The 24363-nt window shown below is 43.0% G+C and overlaps 1 protein-coding gene and 1 pseudogene across 2 annotated transcripts in view; both read left to right on the forward strand.

The window, feature by feature from the left end:
- The window catches only part of THSD4 (thrombospondin type 1 domain containing 4), a 702916-nt gene that overhangs the window by 387441 nt on the left and 291112 nt on the right, over positions 1–24363 (forward strand). The window lies entirely within an intron of this gene.
- Positions 2867–5040, forward strand: LOC132243856 (ATP synthase subunit O, mitochondrial-like; annotated as a pseudogene).

Here is a 24363-nt window from a genome sequence, read left to right on the forward strand (position 1 = left end):
AAGATGCTGCATCTGTTGAACATATATAAAGTAAATACATTTTTCTAAGATTTAAAATATATACAACCAATCAAAAATACATCATAAGTATTCATTAGTTTATGTAGGCTGCTTTCATTTATACATTCAAGCAAACTTTGGCATACTTTATATTTTACAGGCAATCACATATTTTACCTATATGTTCTTTATATATATATTTTAAGTATTTAGGGAAAAAACATATGGCTCAATTTAGAATATATTGCAATTTAGTTAATGTTATATTTTGCTTCTGACCTTTAATCTGACATTTATCAGGTATAAAGAGCCTTATGTATACATGATAATTTGAGTAATAGTTTGAGCAACTGGCCAATCTTTTCTTCCTAGCTTATAGAATATAAGGCTTGAGTAGAGGTAGATTTAGGGCAAATTAGATCTTTTCTTTATTTTCCCTCAGATATGGTGAATTTATCTTTTCCTTTATGTATCAAGTCTGACTTTCTTTTGTGCAGAAGAGGTGAAATGAGTATTCTTCAGACCTCTATTAATGTTCTGCCTTGCACAGCTAGTAGGTATCTCTTCTTTGAGTGACATTAGACAGATTATGGAGTTAATTTGGATTTTCAACAGCATACATATTCTTAAACTCATGAGCTGCTCTTCCTAACATACTTGATATTTGTAGTAGCTGTCAATGTGCACAAAGAATTGAAGGAAGCAATTGCAACTGCTGTGTATATTTAATAATATAAACAGAACTAGAACTTTTTGATTCTAAAGTCTTAAATGTAATAGCGATGTTTTTAAGTACAAATATTTTCTATTAGTTTGAAGTCTTTTTTAGTGACCAAGTACCCAGGGAACGTTTGATGTTTTCTGATATTTCTTGTATATACAGTACAGTGTTGAGTCTTAGCACACAGCCTAAGTATCTTCACTTATGAATCAGATGGTGGCCAGACACAGCAGCTGAAACCCACATTTAAAAAAGAAAAACATTTTAATATAGTGCTAGCTGAATGTGCTGATAGATGTGCATCAAAGTGAAATGTTATTTTTTTAGTGAGCAGCAGGCTTCAGACCTCCCATGCTAATCATAAACTCTCCAGGCCAATAAAGCTAATTTGTTCTGTTGTTATACTGCCTGCTTCTAGCTCTCTTACCCAGGAAGGATATTATATTTGTTGCTGGCTAGAAAATTAGTAAAAGGCTTTCTCTTGGTTGTCTTTTATTAGACCCACAGTGCTTATTACCTGTAAGATTGTGGGATTGAATATATGGTGCCTATCTTCAAGTCTCTGATTTACTTATGACAAAGAGCTGCGTCAACTAGCTGTTTCATTCTCTTGACTGTCTCTCTGTTTAATTATACTGCTCTAGTACTTGCCATAAAATACATAATGTCCAGTAGGTGATTAATTCTACTGAGGTCTGAAGTTCCTTTCCTAATCCAGTCTTTCTCCTGACCTACCAAGTCTCTTCATAGTGCACATACTGGTATTTACCTTTTCCCATAGTTTACTGGATGATTCATGCTACATCCATTTCTAATAAAACCTTTCTTGTCAGCCTCAAAAGAGAAAAATAAAAAGACCCATAAGGTGCCAAGCATGCAGATGAGCGTGCACGTGCACTTTGGGTGCCACAAAGCACACGTGGTGCATGCATACCCATTCACCAAACTGCAGTTTGGCAGTGCGGTGGCTTTTTTTAACACCAGGAAATCCCAGCATCAAAAACACCCGAAACACTGCAAAAAAACCCGGCACGGCATACAGGGCAGCAGCGTGCACCAGCAAACTGGGAGCCTGGACAGCCAGAGCCATGCTCCCTGCTGCTGGATCACCACCTCTGCTGCCCCAGGAGGCCTCCAGGATCCCAGGTAAGGCTGCTGGGGCCAGCACAGCCGCTGGCCCCAGCCTCCCCTGCCTCATCTGGAGCATTTTCCCCCATGCTAACCCCATGTGAAGGGGCATGTGCTGGGGCAAAAAGAAGTGGTACGAATTAGTGCTGTAGCTTTTTCCCAAAGGCAATCACATGCCCCAGCTCATGGGGATACAGCCATAATGCTTACCTCAGCTCTTTCAAAAAAGAAAAGTAGGAAACAGCTGGTGGAACAAGTAGTGTAGCAGTCCTTGAGAGAGGCCTTTGGCTGGCCTACTTAGTGCCTTCTTTCAAAACGGTGGCTAACAGGGGCTGACTTGGATCTCAACAGTAGCTCAGAGGAGTCCAGCTGGTTGAAATTCTCTTCTTAGGCCCTAGCTAACATTCCTCTGTATTCTAAGACTGAGGAGTAAATAACTCATCCAGTCCTAGTATGGCTCCAGCTCACCTCTTTCTTCAGGAGCAGCACTTTTAAGAAGTTCTTATTAAGTTTGGAAATAAAACAAAAACGTGGTTTGGTAACTAAAAATATAGTCACAAAACATAACTGCAAGCTAACAGGCCTGTCTCCAGTATAAACCATTTGGTCTGTCATTGCACAAGGTATACATCTTGAGAGGTGCTGCATAATGACAATTTCTGTTGAGCAAGCAGGTTTGGGAGCAGCTTCAGCAAATGAGGACCAGGGCTCAGTTGCTCTGAGAGACGCTTCAGGAAGTTGCAGATCCCTGTTTTTTACCTCATGCATTAGTGCCTTCATGTTACAACTTGGACAATATCATGAAAACCATGTCATGAAAATCATGTTCAAATCATTTTATGTATTGTGGGAAACTGTTGCAGGCTCAGTCCAAAGCCCATTAAGATTTTTTCCTTATATGAGGAAAGGAACACTTCATGACCATATTTGAATTTGCCTTTCTCTCCAACTCTCCCATGGGCCTGATGTTAGTATGTACCACATTTCAATCAAATTAAAAACAAAGTACTATGTAGCATATTCACCCATTAAATGTTATAAACATTCTGCCAAAGAATGGTTGATATGCCTTAAGTGGAGTTAAAACAGGACCCTTGACATTACTACTTAACATGAAGTGGAATCAATCCCAGTTAGAAATTTAATATAGAAATATTTCAGCACAAATTTCCTAAGTATTTGTTAAAAGCCTTAATTAGACTTGCAAATATAACGGGAAAACTTGTGCTTCAATTGTCAGCTTCTGCTCTATTGAAGAAAGGGAATGCAAGATCATTTTCAAGAATTCAGCTCTGTTATTTTATTTGCAAATATGGACTATAGAAATTAGGGTTTCTTTTAAGACTCAAAATGCCATAGTACATAACACGTATGGAAACAAGTATAAACACATTTAAAGAGTCCGTTGAAAAACATGATTTAAAAAACCAATAGCAATTTTACTAGAGAAAAAACAGTAGCAGCTTTATTCTACAATGGTGGCGCTTTATATTCTTTGAATTGTGTTAATTTTCACTTGCTTCATTGTGTAGGCTCATTTGTTTTATTCATTATTCTTGAAGAGGTAGGCAGTTTCATGATGCTAGAGTGCCTACACAAACTAAGCACACACATTTTCCCATTCAATGGACATATGATATTAAACAGATAGATCCAGTCACATATTTTGAGGCTGTAAATAAAGAGATCCACAAAGATACAACTAAAAGTTTAGCAGCTCAAAAGTTCATTGTAAATCTGACAGGAGGCCCCACTTTGACCCCCAGGAGCACCAGGAGAAGATGGAGGTCGCCACTGGGCTCTCCCACAAAGTCTGCTCCTTCAGCACTGGCATTGTCTGCCCTAGTGCCCAGCTCATCAAGCTGTATGGAGTGGAAGGTCACTATGCTACTGCTCTCTACTTTGCTGCTTCTAAGCAGAAGAAACTGGAGCAGATAGAAAAGGAACTGAGTCAAGTATCGACGGTTATGAGGGATCCCAAATTGGCCAGTGTTGTCCTGAATCCTCACATAAAGAGTGCAATTAAAAAAAACCTGTAAATGATGCAGAAGAAGGATTGTCCCCCATCACTGTCATCTTGGTCAATTTGCTTGCTGAAAATGGTTGCTTGTGCCAGACTCCTGATGTGATTTCTGCTTTTGGAAAGATCATGAGTGCATACCGTGGAGAAGTGCTCTGCTCAGCACCTGGATGAAGCCAGTCTTACTGAGCTGAAAACTACTTGGAACTGCTTTCTGGCTAAAGGAGAAATCCTAAAACTGGAGACTAAGACTGATCCATCTGTCCTGGGTGGAATGATTGTCAGCATTGGAGAGAAATGTGTTGACATGTCCATGAAATCCAAGATACAGAAACTGACCAAAATCATGAAAGAAGCTGTTTAACACATTATCCTACTGTTTTTTTTTTTTCACAGTGAGACCTATCAATACCATATGGAAACAACAGAAATATTTGTCCTTGAAAAAAATGTGTCCTTGTCCATTGTAAATCTTGCAAGCTTGTATATGTTCATGTTCGTATTGTTCATGTTATGGTCAAGACAGAAACAATGTCTCTCTGACTCACATAAAGACTTCTGAAGCATACTGTATAATTATGTTTGTTTCTGACCTTAGCCTATAACAGATCAGAAATGTTCCTTGTGGTCATACTGGAATCAGAAATTAGTCAGTAAGAAAGAAGCAACTCATAAGACAACTTTCTCAAAGTGATCAGCTATCAGTAATAATCATTGCGTAGTGTCTGTGGCTGTTGTTTATTCTTTTCTATATCACTTATGTACTTTAGAGATCATCTTGAAAAATCCAGGCTCAGTCTATCAACTGCTATTTCTAATGGGATATTTTGCTTTTGACACATTGTTTTAGAGCTGATGAAGTTCTCTACGTTTTACATCAAATCTGTCATGCTACAACCAATCAAAATTTTCTTTCTGTTAGTTCTCAATTGGTAAGAGGAATGTTAACCCAAATTAAGCATGATGTGATGACTCTTTACTGGATTAAAAACCTGAGTATCCTTCCAATGAAAATAATGTCCTAGACTGTTCATAAAGTAAATAGTTTGTGAAGACATCTGTTGGGGAAGGTTTTCTGAAGGTTAGTTTTCAAACTATGTATTGGACGCTCCCTACTTTCCTTGTTATGCTACTGTTTATTTAAAGAAATAAAATTCATTATGTAGAAACATTTTCCTGTGCTGCTTAGGTAGAAAGGTTGTTTTTTTTTATATAAAGATATCGTCATAATTTTTGGAAGGGTTACAGGTTAAGTGAACCTGATGATTTTGGTCATTCTCATTGTTAGTTATGACACCAAATAGATGGTGAGTTTTCTTTGGTTTGTCATAAGAGAAAACAGGTTTATGTCTGAAACTGAGAATAAGCGTTATTAAGTGTGCATTACACTGTTCCTTGCATCATAAGCCTTTTTGATAATACACACTTCCAATAAAAGAGCAGATGAGGACACTGTTCTGCTCTTAGCTTTTCCATATGGAGCTTTACCCTGACAACCCTGTGCCGATGATGAGAAATGCTTCTTGTAGTTAAGGTGGCTTTAAGGCTGTTTTATACTGCATAAGCAGCACAAAGGAGCATTAGTGGGGCTGAGTTGAGGCCCTGTATGTTTTCTTTTGTAATATCCCCACTGCTTGCCAAGCAATCTCAGCAAGGAGTCGCATAAAGGTTAGGCTTGAAAGAAATTATATACCATGTTCTTCATGATTAAGGTAATGTGCCATGAGACTCCTACATGGTTTCATAAGAGATGGTATAAAGTGTTGAGGGATTTAGTAGGATAGAAGGATTACTTGAAGTTGAATGATGATCATTCACTGGTCTTACAATTGACCGTGTTGTCCCTGATAGTGCATGTACTAGTGGTGTTTGACAGAAATCTGGAGGCAAATTTTATATCCTTTTAGAAATGTATAATTTATTTTGATGAATGACACTACTGTGCAACATTTAATTTTTAAATTTTGTTGAGTAGCCATTTTTCAAAATAACCCCTGGATGCCTGTTGGTATAAATATTATAATTGTTGTGTTTTGAGGTCAGATCTAGTCTCAGACCACATACTGTTTTTCTAGGACCTTAAGGTCATAATAACCATTAAAAATGACAGTACAACATGTGTCTTGGAATCATTTCAAACATACCCTGCTGCTTCTAACATGACAAAATACCACAAGACATATGAATATGAGAGAAAAATAAGCACTATGTGCCCTTTATGTTGTATTGTAAGTAACGCTTCTGGTTTTAGGTTTAAAGCCAATATTTATTTGTAAGAACATGCCCCCAATATTTAGACTGTTTTCAAATTCTGGTTTACACATGAAAGAGACTTTTCTTGCTGCATCAGATCTTGGTATGGTAACTGTTGTCTTTAATCTATTGAAGTAAACAAGATGAAAAATGATGAGAAAGTAATGAATAATTCTTTGGTAGGCAAACTGTCAATAGGGGTCAAATTTTGAGGCTTTCCTGAAGAAAGTAATGGCAGGATTTTGACTGACAACAAAAATAATAGTGGTGAGGAAAATGATGAAAGGTGATGGAACTTCACATTGGGGAACTGGAAAGTGATTGGAGGTGAATGGTTGGTATTCAAAATTCAAGGGGAAAAGTACATAGAATATGTCTTTTAGCATAGTATTCATTTAAAAAAGAAGGGCAGCTTAAGATTTGAAGGCCTATTCCTTGATGAATCTCATTTGTTTAATACTTTTCTATTTTAACTTTTGATTCTTCACTTAAGTGTTCACTGGCGTTCTACAGCTGGCAATGTAGCTATTTACAGAGACATAACATGGCAGCTCTATACCCTGGGCAGCGGTGGCAAAAGGGGCAGAACTGGCTGCTGCACCGCCAGTGGTGGTGCTATAGTGAGTTGTGGTGTCAGCTATTTTTGCACTCTTCCCCTTAACCTGAAGTTATGCTACTCAGTTACACTAATGGGTATTTGCACAGCAGCTGCCACCCTTCACATGCTCATCTTCAGTCATTTTCACAAGTGGGAAGTGTGGGGGCTGCCTGCCAGCTACCCCACAGTGGAGCACCCTTGTGCCCCAGCCAGCCCCTCTGCAGCACTTTGAGCCAGGTCAGAGCAGCGCTCTGCCAGCCAGAGCTTCTCTGACCTGGCTCAAAGTGCTGCGGTCCTGGGCTCATGTATAAACGGAATGCCTGGGAGCAATAAACTCCAGCATGAACTGAGCTAGAGTTTATTCATTTGTATTAATAGCATGTGTAGGTGTACCCAGTATGAGAAGCAGCACTAAACCATTCATGGTTCCTCATTTTCATTAATATGAATTTTAAACTAAATTACATTGGTCCTGTCATGGATTCACAGTTAACCAGTTTCTGACTTGTACAATTAGTAATTTTTTTTTTAATTCCTTATCCTTCTGCTAATTTATGTACACCTGTAGAAATGAACATCTAAAAGACACGTGAATGCAGAATGTATTTTAATTAAGTAATTGTTAGGAATGCGTGTTTTCAAAATACATATTGCAACTGTACAAGACACAAAGGTGAACTTCTAGGTTATCTCTGAATTTCTAGATTACATACACCAGCTAGGCAGATTGTTATAGGACAGCCATACACAGGTGTTTTGTCTTCTCTAACAAAACCTATGCCCCCATGGGAGGAACCAAGATTGCAGCAGTGGGGCTGCAACCAATCCCCTTTAGGGGTGGGATGCAGGCATAGTGAAGAGAGCTCATTCCTCATATGCTATACAGCTGAAGGGGATGTGGCTGACGCCCATTGCTGTGATCCTGGATGCCAGTGAGCTCTCACAACCTACTGCTGGAGCTGTGTTGTGAATTCTGAGCTCAACAGCATGTGGTCTACCTATCCCTACTTTCAAGCAGCTCAAAAGCCTGCTGGTCTTTCTCCCCTTCCTCCTTCCCTTCTCCCTCTCGCTGAATTCAGCAGCAGAAAAAGGGGGAGATGGGAGGAGCAGCGAACAGTGACAGAGCTGAGTGAAAGAAGGGGTTGAGTGTTACTGAACTCTCCTGTCCCCCTTCCCCATGCTATTGAATTTGGGGTGGGGAGTAGGGGGAATGAGGGGAAGGAAGGAGAAGAGAAAAGAGCTGCTAGAAAGCAGCCATGGCCGTGGCCTCTCTGACCAGTGATGAGCTCAAAGCATACGTGGAGCTCCCAGCAGGACCTGTGCTGCAATGCCAGTGAGAATTCACTGAGCATGTGAGGCACAGCCAAAGCAGGGATGCAACCACACTGCTGCACAAACTCTGGATCCCATCTCTGTAGGCCTACAAGACATATAGGGGAGTGATGTAGTACTCCTAAGTGTGCCCACTAAGTGTTTCAGCTCATGGGACCACCATCTACATTGCAGGCAGCTGGAAGATTTCACACATTCTGATACTGTGTTTGGTGCTGATTTATTGTGGTTATGTTTTTAAAGTAGTTTAAAAAGATAAATTGTTCATTAATTACATGCTAGGCAAGCAGATATTTCCCAGGATAGTTGCAAGTAAAGGGGTACACAGTGTCTCTAATGAAAACAGGATCACTCCATAGCCAACACTCCTGGGGAAAAATAAAAGCCTTATTCTTGCATTGAAACCAAACTTCTAATTTGCACTAGCAAAGTAACTGAGTTGTTGATGCTTTGTATTTCCTCAACCTGGCATGGAGCCCAACTGCTGACAAATGAGCCCTTAGCTCACTAACAAGATAGGCTTGTGACTTAGGCCTGTTAATTCTTTTAATTTGCAGTATACTTGGAATTGGAAAGTATGATAGTATGTTTAGATTGGGCTTTGAGAGTTTTACTGAAGGTGGTGAATTGGGAAGATTAAAGTGGACATGCATAGCTACTTCTATGACTATGAATTTTTGTAAATAGGTGGGAAAGGCAGAATGTGATGTCTGCCCAAAGTATCAATAACATCACTGCAGGATTAGTTCCCTCTGACTGCTCACTTCCAGTTTCTGTGTTGTGTGGTGAATGGCTCTGGAATTCTTTTCTTTTTCTATATTTTTCCTGTTTGGTTTCAGGGTGAAATAATGTGGGTTTTCATTTGTGCATCCTGAACACAGTTTAATCCAGTATGCTTCATCAATATTGCAATTCAGTCCTAAGTATTTTTCCAAACATATTTGTGTTCTGTAGCAACATGGTTACAGTACCATTTTTCCTTGATTCCAGTTACACTGCAGAATAGAAACCTGACATTTCTCCCTTCAGCTGTACTGTAAATGAGATTGGTCATAAATACCAAACTTTTGTGATTCTGTTTTTATTCCTGAAGTCAGCTTTAGTTCAGTGCCCCCATGTAATCAGAGAGGTAGTCTAGATCTTCCAGAGAATGAAATCTTACTGACCAAACACAGCTGTACATTTCACAGGTTTGTTACCAGGCTTCTTCTACAATTCTGGTTTAATTACTCTAACGAGTGTATGTAGCATGTAGTGTGTATCCACCTTCTTTTCACAAGCACATCTCTTTTATTTGAGGCTGATTTAATATATCAGAGTCCTGTGGTTCTCGTCACTTTATTTTATTCTTCTCTGTTGTTAGCTCAGTATGTTATAATGCTTTCTAGCAAGATTATACCTATTTCTCCCAAACAGATTTTACCATAGTTTTCCATGTTTTATAGCTACCTACCATATGAATACAATGTGCTACAATAAAAGGTGCTATCATGGTTACTTCAAGATTTTCATTAGCAGAGAGACATAGTTAGCCATGTTAGTCTGAAGTCAGGCAGAAGGCCGGGTAGATTTGTATCTTATATGGCATGTGTACATGAGATACATTAATGTGCATAATCTTAAGTTAATGCACATTACAGGCATGCACATTACATGTGCACACCCTTAATGTGCATTAACTTAGGCTTAACTGTGCCTAAATTTGATACCTGCAAATGCAGGTATCAAATTTAGGTGTGATTAGTTAATGTGCATTAATGCACATGTAGACTTGACCTGGCACTAACTTTAGTGTTGGGTCTGCCCTTCTACTAGGGGGCTGGCCTCAGTCCAGCCCCAGGGAACATCCGGGGGTTGGGGTGCTGGGCACCTGCCCTAGGGCCCTGCCCCCCTAGGCTCTCCCCCACAGACCCCCCACATTGGGCTTGAAGGCCCAAAATATTGTAAATAATCTTCCCCTTGTATTCCCACTTTTAAATGTTTTTTTAATTGTTGGTGGGTGGGGAGGGTGATGGAGAGGCTCTGTTGCTTGAGCGGGCAGGGGGTTCTGTTTGTTGAGTGGGGAGGAATGGGGTGGGTGTTGTGAAGGTAATAACGTTTTTTTGTTTCACACATGTACATGTCCTGAGAGTGGTGCTGGTGGTGGGTGGGGAGTGTGGGGAAGGTGGGCTGGAGCAGGGAATGCAGGTGGAGGAGGTCAGGCACGGCCTTCCACAGCCCTGACCCCCACTGGTAGATGTGCGGCTGTCCTGGGGTCTGGGTGGGGGGGCGGTGCTGACTGGGCAAGCAGGGCCAGCACCATGACCAGCAGGAGCACAGGGCATTGGTCATTACTGGCAGGGGCCAGGCTAGAGCAGTAAGGCACTGGGTATCAGGGACAGGGGCAATGGTAGGGGCAGAGACTGAAGCAGCCCTGGTACAGGGAAGCAGGGTGGACAAGGAGGGAGCTGCTGTGTGCTGCTCCTGTTCTGGGCATATGGCTCCTGTGCAGGGAAGGGCCTGGCCAGGGATCAGGGTTTCCCAGATGGCTGCCAGGTGCTGGCAGCTGGCTCTCACTTCAACATGGTTGCTAAGTGCTGGCAGCCATGTGGCCGGAGGCTGGAGCTCCATCTGGTAGGCCATAGGGGCACACGGCAAGCCTGCAGGGACTTGGGACTAACTTTAGTCCCAATTCTCTGCATGTGTAGACACCTGCCAAAAATCACTTAATGTGCATTAGCTTAATGCACATTAAATTTAGCCATGCTTAAATGCACATGTAGAGGCACCCATAGACTAATTAAATCACAGCTGTATAAGCATTTAGTAAGCAGATGGCTTATTTCATCAGCTGCTTATAAAGTTATGCTATACATTTTTTATTTAGTTAATCTATCAAGGGCAAATCTACTCTGTCTTCTGAGTTAAGATTTTCACCAGTGCAGTTAATCACAGAGAGGGTGCATCTACACATGTAATTAATGCAAAGCAATAAACTCCAGTCTGAGCTGGAGTAAACTATTCTCAAGTGCAGTGTCTATATGTGCTCCAAGGATAGCAGCAATTTGAGCTGGGGTGGAGCAGGCCCAGGCTGGCAGGGGATATGGGGGGTCAGCCCTGGGCTTTGGGTGGTGGTGTTGGGTTGCAGGGGGGTTGGCTGGGGCACGAGGGTGCAGAGTTCTGTAGCTAAGTAGAAGGCAGGAGTCTGGCCCCCAGTGGCTGGGCTAACCAGGAGCAATCTACACCTGTGGTCAGTATCTAAATGTGCATTTAATAGCAATAAATAACTCTGGCATAAAATAGCCAGCTTGCGTGGGGTGGAGGGAGGTGGGAAGAGAGAAGTGATGAGTCCTGTGGGGAGCCTGGCCAGGCCTGCAAAGTAGGAGAGGCTCTCTCCCCCTACCTGTGTGAGTGTCTAGAGCTGGGAGTCTGCCCTGCCTCATGAACCTGGCCTGGGATCCCCCAAAGACCCCAGCAGGCATAGCTGGGGGCACATGCAGCATGGGGGGGGGTTCCATTCCACCATCCTCCACTTCTTCCCCCACTGTGCAGGGAGGAGACCCTATCTCCTCTCTGTGACAGCCCTAGGGGCAGGGCTTGGGGGGGGGGAGGGGGGTGCTTGCCCATGCAAGCACCAGCCAAGCCTTACAAAGCCACGTGGGATGCAGTCAGAATAGCCCAAAATTAAGTTCTAGAGCACTTTCAGGGGACTCACTGCATGAAAAATGTAACTTCTGTAAGCGTCCATAGTCTGCCTCCTTCCTTCTCTCCTCCCTTCCCTCCCTGAAAATTCGGTTAGATTTCCCCCAGACTAAGTATGAAGGTATCCCTCCAGCATTATTCTGGTTAGTTGGTTGAGAAGATCTTGCTAGACTTAGAGAGGATAACAACATTATGAAGACTCGTGAGGACATTCCATATAAGCTTGAAAATAAAAGAAAAAAAATCAATGTTTCCCATAATCATACTCCCTTAGCAAACTCGTATCTTTTAGTCCCATTTTTCTGACACAATAACTAGAGTGCTCTTTAATTTGGTGTATTCTACTTGCTTCTTGTTTTTCATTGGAGCCCACATTTCTTTTGTTTTTACTTAAAATGACAGCTATTACTTAGTAATGTCATCCTTAGGCCCACTTTCCCATTTGTGTTTAAAGTACATTTGCTTATATGTGGTGTTGGATACATCAGCTTTGATCTGTCATGAAGAAGTTAAGTGTATTTTAATGCTTACTGTGCAACACATATTTATCTTTAAAATGTTTGACTAGTAGAAGCCATAATTTGTACAGGAAATAACCCTGCATTCTTTGTGTAATTTATATTTCATTTGGTTTTGTTAAAGGGAGTTTACTTTTTTGGGAATGGGGCAGGCATAGATTTTGCAAGCAAGGAAGAACTCTAGTTTAGTTCCTTGTATGTGAAAATGTGTTCCCTACATATTAATGCTTTCCAATATTAAATTTAAAGCCAATACGATGCAATAGAAAACTAGTTTAATTTTCTTTAAAAGGCTCTGGTTAGTTAGGAAATGTTTCCATGTGAACTTCATGATTTCCTATTCAGTTCTTTTGCTCTAGTTGTTTTGAAAAGCATGTTTATTTTTATATGGATTCTTGTTCACTACATATTTAAATGAAATATGAATCAAAATACTTTGGCTGAAACTAATGTGATCAAAGACTACCATTTTCTTGACTTTTTCTGAGGTGTGTATGTGAAGAAAGAGATAAAATATGAAGCATCAAATTCTACAGAGACAGACATTTTTCTGTCTGTCTTTTTTATTTTTTATTTTCTTTCATTTTACTCCTAAGCAGAGGTGGGGAGGGAGCATGAGTAGTTTAGGGATTGTGGTGTTATGAAAATAGAAAGAGAACCCTTGAAATAATATTTTAAAGGAGGCCAGTGCATGGTGCTAAAGATCTTTAATGTTTTATTCTGAAAACAGAAGAGATCGTATAACAGATGCAGATAAAAATTACAACATCTCAATCTTTGGTCCCCAAATGATGGGCGTTCAATAACATTGAAAGTTCAAAGCAAGGTTGCCACTTGTTTTTAGTCAAAATGTAGCATTGGGCAGCGGTTGGAATGTTTTATAAATGTCCTTTTGTTCTGCTTGGACTAAACTGCTGCTGTCTGGGGAGGCGGGGAGTGAGTTGCTGGGAGAACTTGGGATAGAAACCAGGATTATGTCATCAAAATACAGGGGTCTGGAGCATGGCCATAAAAAATAAGCACTCTAATCCAGGGCTGGGCAGGTGACAACCAAGGACCTTTTACTCCCTCCTCTAGCACATCATAATGCCAAGAAAGCAAAGATAAAAGTTTTACCACTTGAGAGTGAGAGACAAAATGATAAGTCAATATGATGTTAATACTCAGACAGTTCCATTAAGATGGACCTCTTCATCTATTCCTAACTGCAGAATGAAGTAGTTTTAGTTAGACTTACAAGAAGATAGACAGTAGAGAGAAAAAAATTAAAAGAGAAAGTGCTCAGATGCCTTTTCAAAACCTAAATCCAAAAATTAAAAATCCAAAGTAATTGCTTGAGAACCGGACAGCATTTATATGATGGGATGTAATAAAGAGATCCTGCTTAAAGCTTAAGCAAAGGTGATGACTGTGTATAAAATCCTGGCCTTATGGGAGTTGATGGTAAACTATCACTGACATCAGTGGGGCTAGGGTTTCATCCCAGATGTCTTTTATAGAGAAGTGTGCTTGTAGCTAATTCTGCAGATGTCTCAGTCTTCCAAAGGGGAACCCTACTTTTCTTCATGTGTTCAGTTCTTGTCTCCCCATCTCAAAACAATGGGAAAAGCAGCTGGAAAACAAATGAAAAATATCAAGCTTGACATGACTTTCAGGTGAGAAGAAAGTGAAAGGATTAAGCTTGTTTGTTTTAGAGAGGTGATAAATTAGGGAGGACATAACAGAATTTTACCAAATAACAGGTGTTGGAGAGAGAGGAAATTGGACGCTGCTGTTAACTTTTTCAGGCCATGGAGAAAGATCACATTTTTACTGCTACAAAAGTGGAGGGAACAGACGTACACACCCCCTGTAGCACTACAAAAACATTGGAAGTGCTACAGTACTGTTTGTGAATGAAACAGAAACTTCTCTGTAGTGTTAATTTTGCAGTGCCACATATAATGTCTGTATAAGGGGGAGGGGAGGGAGAGCAGTTGATAATTACTGGCTGCATACAGACATTCAGGGAAGTTAATTGAGTTATAAATGGCCACCCAGAATAAGGTAAGTCAGGATTGGGGACCTAGTGGAGGGTGGTTGGGGGGTGGGGGGGAAAGCAGGCTCTGGAGGAGAAAGGGGGGTCTGCAGGAGAATTGAGGGGCAGGTGGGGTCTGCAGGGGGGACCAGGGTGGCAAGCAGGTTTGGTGTGGTGACTGGGGTGCAGGTGAGGTCTGTGGGATAGAATGGGGGGTTCAGGGGAGGCAGAATCCATGTGGGGATTGGGCAATTGAGGAAGCAGGCAGAGTCTACAGGGGAATTGGTGGGGCAGTGGGTTCCACAGGAGGGATTGGGGGGGCAAGTAGAGTCCCTGGGGTATGGAGGGGGGCAAATAGGGTCTGCAGGAAGGGGGTAATTGGGGGAGGGGGGTTGGTAGGATTGGGGGGATGGGAGGCTCTCTTCCCCACCCCTCAGGATCAGGGGCTAACTTTAGCTCCATATCCCCCAGATGAACAATTCCCCGCCCAGAGGATCCCCATTCCACCCACTGCTCCTCACACCAGACTTACTTGTTTGGGTTTTGGCACTGGCGAATGCCAGTCAACCTGGGAGCAGCTTGCAGGATGGAGGGTGCAGGGGGTTGTCCAGCTGGGGATGGGGGGAGGGGGCAAAAATAGCTTGGTGCCAGGGAAAGGGTAGGAAAAAGGCAGCCCTGGGGCTCGGGCCAGCAGCTGAGCTTTCCCAGCCCTTGGTTTGCTCTGGGGACTGTGCAGACGTTCAGGACAGTTAGATTGCTCTAAAATGGCCAACCCAATCTAAATTAAGAGCATCTTGGAGGTAGGGTTAACTTGGATTGGGTCAGCCATTTTTAGACCGGTCCACACTTGGGCAAAGTACGTTAGATTGGGTGGCTGTTTTTAACCTCCCCCTAACCTCACCAAAGCCCAGTCTTGATGAGCAGCCTGCGCACTCCCCTACATGCCTGCACCCACCCAGAGGCCTGAAAGTCTGATCACTTCTCCTCAGGTTGTGTCTGAGCAGGCTCACTGACAGGTTCTCATCACCCAACTTGGGGAGGCAACTGAGCGGCAGGGCCAAGCAAGTACCTATTGCATCCTAGCTGAAGAACATACCACTGAATGCTTTTTCAGACATTTTGTAGAACTCTGGCTGGGGGGCCTCTACACATCTGTCCAGCTCCTTGAAACTGCTACATTTTAGCAGTACTTGTAGCACTACCAATTCATGTCTATCCATGGTATCACAATACGAAAGCTAAGCAACTAAAAGTGGAGATGAAGAATTCAAACTGTTAAAATAGGAATTGTTTTTTCAAAGTGACTCTTTGTCACACAATTGTATTGAATATTTTAAGAGCTTAGGATCCTAAAAAGGACAAGACAAATTTATAGATAATAGCAATAACCAGACTTATATTAGATAAGATGTCCATAGAGGAGGTTCTTCCTAAACCCTTCAGCAAGTGTTGGATTATGGCCTTGAAGCACCACAGAATTAGCAAACCACTGGTCTTGTGTTTGGTAGTCCATACTAGGATGTTCTGAAGTGAAGGTCTGCAAAGTACTTGCATAGACGTTTTTTTCAGTTAACCCTTTCATGCATCTGTGCCTCTATTATGGATAGGGGCCTACTCAAATTACAGTTTTGCAGAAATCGTGAAATCGGGCAATGCCCATGAAATTTGTGAGAAAAAAACTTACTAAAAATAAAATGCTGGCTCCCCAGTGGGAGACAGCAGTCCTTACAGCCATGGTGGCCTGGCCACACAGCTGTCTAAGAGGGGAGGGGGGCCATGAAGGGGACCAGGCAAGATGCAGGCATTGCTGATTGGCTGAGAGGGCTGCCTGTTGTGAGACCCCATCCCTCTCCACCAATCAGTGGGGGTGGGGCAGGGCCACTGGGGCCCCTTGGACATCAGAGGTGGGGGGTGGGGGGCTGCCATGATAAACCCACAAAAATGGTAGCCAACCCTGTGATCTGCCCACAAAATTGGCTGTCTGATTCCTAGAGTTGGCTAGACTTCTAATTATGGAATATATCAATGTTTAAGAACATGGCACCTTGCAAAAATTGCACATCTTCTAATAAATGTAATACATGCACTACATGTATGCAGGCTGGTATCTTTTGAAATCCTTCTAATAGACAGGCATGTTCAATCTCTCCTCTGAGCAGCACGTTACATTTCTTGACCTGACCTGTGACATTTCCCTGATACACAAAGGCAGGAGAAAGACATTTTTTCAGGCACGAACTTCTCCAAACACACACTTCCCCTGAAAAGGCAATAAATTGCCCCTGCTGTCTGACTAAATTTCTCACCTGCACAGAAAGGGGTTGTGGTGGTGCAGATAAGTCTCATTTACTTGATATATTTAAATCCAGATTTGATATTCTTTAACGTATGCTATACCTCAAAAATAAATTATGGGCTTGGTCCATGAATTACTGTATGGAATTCGGTGGCCAGTGTAGACAGTAAGTCAGATCATGCAAGTATTGTAGTCTCTTTTTGCTTTAAAATCTATAAATAATAATATCAGCTGTTTATGGAGCCAATGAAATAGGATTCGCAATAACTCTACTACCAGCCAGTTACTGTATATGGAAGTCACTCATCCATGTAAACCTAATGAAATAAGCTTTTATTCTCTGAAAAGTTTATTGTATTTGTGTTACAAGTAGCAAGTAGATCCTTCGAGCTGAAGTAGATTAGCAGTTAAAAGCATTATTTTTCTCCTACTTTTAACTTTGTTTATTCAGTAGGAATGTGTGCCATTATTTCTGCCTCATTAGTGTACTCAGTTCTCCCTTTTGTTCATTTCTTTTAGACAGAATTTCCCCCTTCTTTTTCATCATAAGAAAATGTGATTGTAAATGCGTGTTTCCATATATTTGCAGAGGCAGGTGCACTACCTGAAATACTTAATTTTTTCCCATAGCAAATTAAATTTTATGATGTAGTCACAACAATTATGTATTCATAAGAATAATATTTTTTTCATGTTTGCTATATATTTATGTCTATCCTGAGAAGTAAAATTGTAGGAATTTTCCTTATCTACTTATCGAAGGCATTCCTGTAAAAATAGAAATTAATGTAAATTTAGATGTTTTGTTCTCCACTCAGCTCAGGAGTCTTTACACACACACACACACACACACACACACACACTGAACATTTTAGATAATAAATTTATGCTGTAAATTGCAAGTTTAAATACACATTTAAAATATCATGTTGACATCAGTAAAATAACTCTCAGGAAAGGAAAAGCTCATTAGGGATTTTTTTAAATGCTGGACTGTGTCATGTCTGGGATTAATTAAGCTTCTGGGAGTTTGCTGCTGCTTTAAAATTAGGAGGGAGGTCTTCTTTCTAAACAAATATTCTGCTAATGGAAAGAAGCAAAAGGGACTGATTTTACTTGAGCATAAAGTTTATCCTTTCAAGTGGAATCTTTCAAAAGCTTAGAGATCTGGAGGGGAACCTGAAAATCTGTGATAAATTTGACAAACTGGTCTTGGTGGGAATCTGAGTTCTCCCATGGAGTAGCCAGGAAGGGAATTTCATAAATTCACTGAGATTGTCCCAAGACTGACAGGTAATTTGTTCAAAGATGAAACTCAGTATTTTTAGGACAAAGTAATTATACAGCTAGCTTCTGTGTAATTAATTTTGTTGTGTGTTAATATCTGAAAGCAAAAGTAGAAATTTTACCCAGAAGAAATGGTGCCTGGTGCATGTCTCATTTAACTAGGGAGAAGTTGTAAGGTAGGTCAATAACTGTGAACTGTAACTACCTCTGTGGATCATAGCATTTTTTTCAGAGTTGCTGCTGAGATTAGTTGACAAGTGTTGGCCTCAGGTAAAGCAGTGTAAGTTTGGGATTCCTTTGAACGTACTCTTCAATTCAGCAAACATTTATGCACCTTCTTAATTTTATTCACCCAAGCTGGTAAAAATATGAAAGTTGTAATGATGTGGATTAATGGTTAGTTTATTAATAAATGTTGTATACAGTAAGCACATAGTCTGTTTCAAAATCACTTCTAATGAAGTGCTTCTCTCTAATATTTGTCTTTCTAAAATGAAAGGTAAAAGGAAAAATTACTTGCAAAAAAATGAATGAACTCGTCAGTCCATGCAGTAAAAAAAGGTTCCCTAAGCATGAGTACTTCTCTATGATAACTTCTTTATCGATTTTTACCAAAATTTTGCAGACTCATTTGCTGCTTTTGCAGATGTTGTTAATGAAATCTGACTCTTGAATTTCTTCCCAGTAATCATGCTATCTGTTTCTAATTTGCCCTCTATTTTTAAAGTGAAAGACAGAAGTGTAATTTCTAGAGGCAGATATTTTTGCTTAAAAAGGATAACAAAATGATGAACAAAATATTAGCTGTCGGATTGAAGAAATTTCACCTTCATGCTTCTGTAGAGAGGAAAGATGGCTTTACCAAAGCTGAAAGAAATACAAAATGTTATATAACCTGAGTTGCAGAATGTGATTCACATTGCCCATTCAAAGAGCTCACATCCCTTCAGTATTATTGTTAGATATTGAAAAAGCATTTGAATGGGTAGAGTACCTGTAATTCTTTGCAATGGTATCTACAACAGCAAAAAACTGTTCCTTATTTCTGTGAGTACCACCTTTTGAGAGGTTGAGATGAGAAAAGAGCCAAGGAGCAAGGTAGAGGGAACAGCAGATCAGGTTGAGTCCTGCTTCCCATACACTTCTAGTTCAGGGGTCTATATGGGGGGAAGTGGAGGGTCAGCTGATGCTGGCTGGCCATTTTGGTAACAGAGAGTAGGAGCTGAATTAGCCCCTACTGGAGGCTTCAGGCCAACCTGGACCAGCCTAGGTGACTAGCTACAGGGCAGCAGGGTGAGATGAGAGGCCCTGCTGACAGGCTAAGGCCCCAGGTTTGAGGCTGTGGCCTGAGGCAGCCTCCCATTCTATGATATGCTAGGCTTTGGCAAAAACATTGAAGGACAGATTGGCTCCCTGACAACATTTTAAATGGAAACTTTCTAAATTTCTTTTGACATTACATTCTTAGTTCAGAGATATTGCCATGGGCTGTTATCACACAAATACCTATGAAGGGATCTCTGCATTGTGATATCAGGTTGATGGTACTGATTAGAAGTATTCTGTAACTGACATTTTGTGAAATTGAGAAAAAAATTAGATGGTGGTGGGATGATTTTAACAAAAAAAAAATTGCAATTTATCTCAGACTGCTCCCAGGTCAAAATTTCAGAAGCAAGAGGTTAGATTGCAACCTAATGCTGCAGCATACTGGCTGAGTTCCCATTTAACAACCCAGTACCAGCTACAGAGTAGGGAGTACAGACAGAGCTAAGAGAATTCCACCTGGATTCCCAGATTTCTTTATAGAACAGCTTCACTCAGCTGGGAGCTAAATTAATTGTGCAGTTGACCAGGTAACTGTGTAATATATGCCACGTGTAGAGGGGGTTATAATGTCAGTAGAGCATGTGCTCTGTTTTGTATCTTAGAGGGCATTTCTTAGAGAAGTAACATAGGAATCAAAGGAAACTAGGCTGAAAGGTACCGCATAAGGTCCAGCTCCCTGCTCAAGGCAGGATCATCCCTGACTAAACTATCTCAGTCAAGTGTATTTGAAGACTGTTACCAAATCCCCCCTCAGTCTTCTGTTCTCCAGACTGAATAACCGTAGCTCTTTCAGCCTTTCTTCATAAGTCTTCTCCTCCAGGTGCCTCGTCATTTTTGTTGTTATGTGCAGACTCTTTCCAATCTGTCCACATCTTTCTTGAAGTATGGGACCCCAAACTGGACACAGTACTCCACCTGACGCTTCACTTGTGTTGAGTAGAGCAGAAGAATAACTTCCCTTGATTTGCAAATGACCCTTCTGTTAAAACAACCCTGCATGCTATTGCCTTTTTTTATAACAAAAGCACATGTGAAAGTGTCAACTCACTAGTGATGGTAAAGTGTTGATACCATTTTTAAACAGTTAGTTCAGAGTGCTGTTACTTCAAGGAACAATATCTCTTTGGTTTGAAGGTCTTTGTGATAACACAATTAGTAGGGGGGTGGAGTATTCAAGTACCGGAACCTTATAAAATGAAAGCTGAGATTCTCTTTTATTATGCTTCCAGAATCTGGGGGGTTTAAGAAAAGCATCAATATCATAGTGCAACACTGGGATTAGGTTCAGCCCATCTCCTACAAAGTGATGAAGAGCCTACGTAAGGTTTCTGAACTTTTCAGGGGCTTTTTCAGTAGGGCTGTGCAAAGCTTTGGGTGGTGATTCTATTCGGAGGAGATTTGGCCCAATTTGGTGGCTGAATTTCGAACCTGAATCAAATCAGGGGACCAGTTTAAAGGTCGAAATCAATTCAAAGCTCTCCGAATCTTCAGAAAAGATTCGGAGAGCTTTGATGATTTGGACAGTCCGTGGTGGCTGCACTCCCTGCTGGTAAGCCCTGCTGTGGCTGGGGCAGGGGACCATGTGGGGACCTCTGCCAGCCCACCTGGCCCTTTCCACTCCCCCAGCCCCTGCCTGCTCCCTCAGCCCTGCTGCCCATGACAGCCCCACCCACCCCAGCTCCCAGTGCTTTAAAGAAAAGCCCACCAGGTGCTGCTGGGCAGGGGGGGTGATCCCCACTGCCCCACACTGCATGTGGGGCTCTGCCATGAGCCCCCCGACACCCCCCTCGCTCCCCCAGTTTCCCCACGGGTGCCTCGCCTGGGCCAACTCTGGCCCTTTAAGAAAAAATAAACGGCGAAAAACCCTGGGCGGGACTCACCACTTCTGCAGCAGCCTCAGGGCTTTGAGGGGCTCATGAAGAGACACCCACATAGCGGGGGGCAGTGGGGATCACCCCCTACCGGCAGGAGCAGTGAGTGTGGGACTTTTCTCAGCTTTTTTTTTTCTTAAAGGGCTGGAGCTGTCCTGCGCGGGGCCCCTGTGGGGGGGCTGAGGGAGTGAGGGAGGGCATTGGGGGCCTTGTGCAGGGCCCCCCCCAACAGCATGGGGCAGTGGGGGGGCAGCAGGGATTGCCCCCCCTGACTGGCAGCACCCGGTGAGCCAGGGCTTTTTTTCCCCAAAGAACTGGGAGCTGGGGTGAGCAGGGCAGCAATTGCTGGGCTGGCTGGGGATGGACCTGACTGATTTGGACATTCAGAGATGTAGCAGCAGCCAGATCTCTGAATTAGATTCGGCTGAATCAATTCAGGACAGCAATTTGTATCTCTGAATTGAATCACTGTCCCTTGAATCAGCCTGAATCTGAAGTGAATACTAGCCGCTTCGCACAGGCCTATTTTTCAACATTCTTTTCAGTGATTTTTTTTTTCCTTACAGTTCATTACAAACCAAGATAAAACTGTACAGTAATTTTAAATTTAGGTCAGGAGAAGCTGTTTGGGTATAAGGTGAAAATTTGAAGTGAGCCCACAATCATTTAAGGCTCCTGAAAAATTGGAGCAACTGCCCTATTTGGCCTTTTCCCCTATTTGCCCTGTGGCGTGGTAGCAATTAGCTTGAAGTGCTTTGGTCAAGGAAGTACACAAGACACATGGCTTGACTAAACTGAAGGGCTTTTGCATAGCTTTTGTAAGTGCAATATTTGAGATATGTATTGTGCCATCTTGTTACTCACAATGGTGTAGTCCTGAGTGATTCACAGTCCTTACCTACACAGCAAGGCATTTTTGTTCTTCTTTGTTTAGCAATGAAAGAGCATTAGGCTAGGCACAGGCATTCAGAAAGCCTGAGCCTGAATCAATTCAATCTTTGCAGGTTAGTTTAACCTGTGCAGATTGAACTGACAAGCAAGTGAATAGACATTCACTTTTGATTCTGGAAATGCAGCCACATGCCTGCAGTGGCATAGGCTAGAAGCTGGGGAGAGCTAGAGCAAGCCCTCCCTTCCCTTTGGTAGTGGCTAGAAGAAGGCTGGAGGGAAGCTGAATGGAGGGGGGTGGGCATGGCCAGACCCTGGAAGGCTGCTGAGTATGATTGGAGAGGGGCTTAAGCCCCCACCCTGGCCTGCATGGTCCCCAGTTGGGGTGTGCCTGGAGGGGGAAGGGAGAAGCAGCCCCTGCCAGGCATTCCCCCCCACCCCCTCACAGCTTGTGCAGTGTGGGGCGTGGCCAGACCCTGGCGCCAGGCGGTAGCATGAGGTGAAGGGGGTGAGGGATGGGCATTTAATCCCCGCTCCCTCCTCTCTCCCGCCATCATGAAACCACAACTGGGGACTGCCTGGCAGGGGTGCAGCAGCTTCTATCAGGCATTGCGTCCCAATCACTGCTCGAGCAGTGGGGTGTGTGGCCAGACACTGGCTCCGGGCAGCAGCCTGAGACAAAGCAGGGGAAGGAAGCAGGGTTTAATCCCCTCTGCCTCCCTTCTCCCACTGGCACGAGACCCCGATCCCCTCCCGCCCTCTTCACCTCAGGCATTTGGCCACACCCTCTGCTGCTCGAGTGGCGAGTGGGGGAAATGCCTGGTGGGGGGGGCAGGCAGACCCTGGCTGGGGTCCTGCAGTTGGAGAGGGGAGGGAGGGAAAATTAACCCCACCCTCCCTTTCCCCTTTGCCTCAGGCTGCTGTGAAGGCAATGGCCCCCACTGTTTGAGCAGCAAGTGGTGGCAAATGCCTGACAAGCTGCTGTGTCCCAGCCAGGTAGACCTTGGCTAGGGTCCCATGCTAGTGGAAGAGGGGAGGGAGGTAGGGAGGATTAAACTCCGCTCCCTGCCTTACCCTGCCAGCCTGGGCCCCGGGGCATGGTGAGAGGAAGAGAAAACCCTGGCAGGCGCTCAAGTGGAGAGGGGTGGGAGGGGCAGAAGCATGGCAACCTTCCCTACTCATGCAGACCCAGGTTGGGAATCCATGGGCAATGGAGCGGATTCAAACCCCTCTCCTTCCCCTTCATCTGCTGGCCCACACCACCACCCCCTCCACTCCAACAGGGGAAAAATCTGGCAGCGGATGCTCTGCCCCCTCCACGCAGATGGGGCTGCATCCTCAGCTGAGTTACCCACCCCCATCACCTTGTCATATTTTTTATTTAAATATATTTTTTGTTCCTATTTGATATTTTATTGAGGCTGAAATGCTTTGCAGAAATGTATCATTTTAATGGAAAGCTCTGTGAGGTCTATTAACTTGTAATCCAAGAGTGAGGGAAAGGGATACTCAAATAGAAAACCTGATTGTTTTGATACAAAAATGGGTGTTTCAACATGATTCCATTTCTCAAATGTTGGGAGATTTAATTTTTGTTTAAGACGAAAACAAAACAAATGTCAGAACTACCCATGTTGTTGTAAAATGGACTTGTCATCCCCAGCAAGTTCCCCTGACCTGCCATTCCTCCCACAACAGAAAACCTGGACTCATCCCCCACATGGCTCCTGTTAACATGTCAGGATTAGACCCTGCCTCTCTTTCCATTGTGCACAGATGAAGTCTGAATCAGCCTTACACCTATGTTTGCACTTCTTGGGGATGTTGCAAATTGAACTCTGGTGGCAGCTTGAGGTGTGGACACAGCTCAGATATAGGAGTTTTTTTGTTGCCAGATCTATGCCAGATCCCCTGGATGACAGAAGTTCTGCAAGCAGAAGCCAGGAGTGGATCCAGAGGTGTTGTGGACCCCCGTTTTGGACTGCAGTACACTGCAGGAGCCTCTGCGGACTTTTAAAAATCCCTAAAGCAGATGAAAATCTCCCCTCCTTCCTCCTTGGTCCTCAGAGATGCATGCCCTTCCCTCCCCCTCTCTCTTCCTCAGCCTGGCACTCCTGCTTTTCCTGTTGTCCCAGAGGCAGGGGAAGCACCAGAGTTGCTTCTGCACGCTCCAAATGGGCTGCACACAGGCTGGGGTCAACTGGGGACAGAGATAGCAGCAACAGGGTTGGGGAGAGAGTAGTGGGGAAAGCAGCAGGGACAGTGGAGGGGAAGGGAGAAGGGATTTTCATTTGTTTTACTGACTGAAAGAAGTGCCTGGATTGTCTGCAGTGCCTACATTGGTAGGGCTGGAGTGTGGGGTAGGCAGGGGGAAAGGAGGCTGGGACCAGAGGGGTGCAGCCACCCCTCCAGTGCAGGGTGCTG

The sequence above is a fragment of the Alligator mississippiensis genome, chromosome 11, assembly GCF_030867095.1.
Source record: "Alligator mississippiensis isolate rAllMis1 chromosome 11, rAllMis1, whole genome shotgun sequence".
Classification (NCBI taxonomy): domain Eukaryota; kingdom Metazoa; phylum Chordata; order Crocodylia; family Alligatoridae; genus Alligator; species Alligator mississippiensis.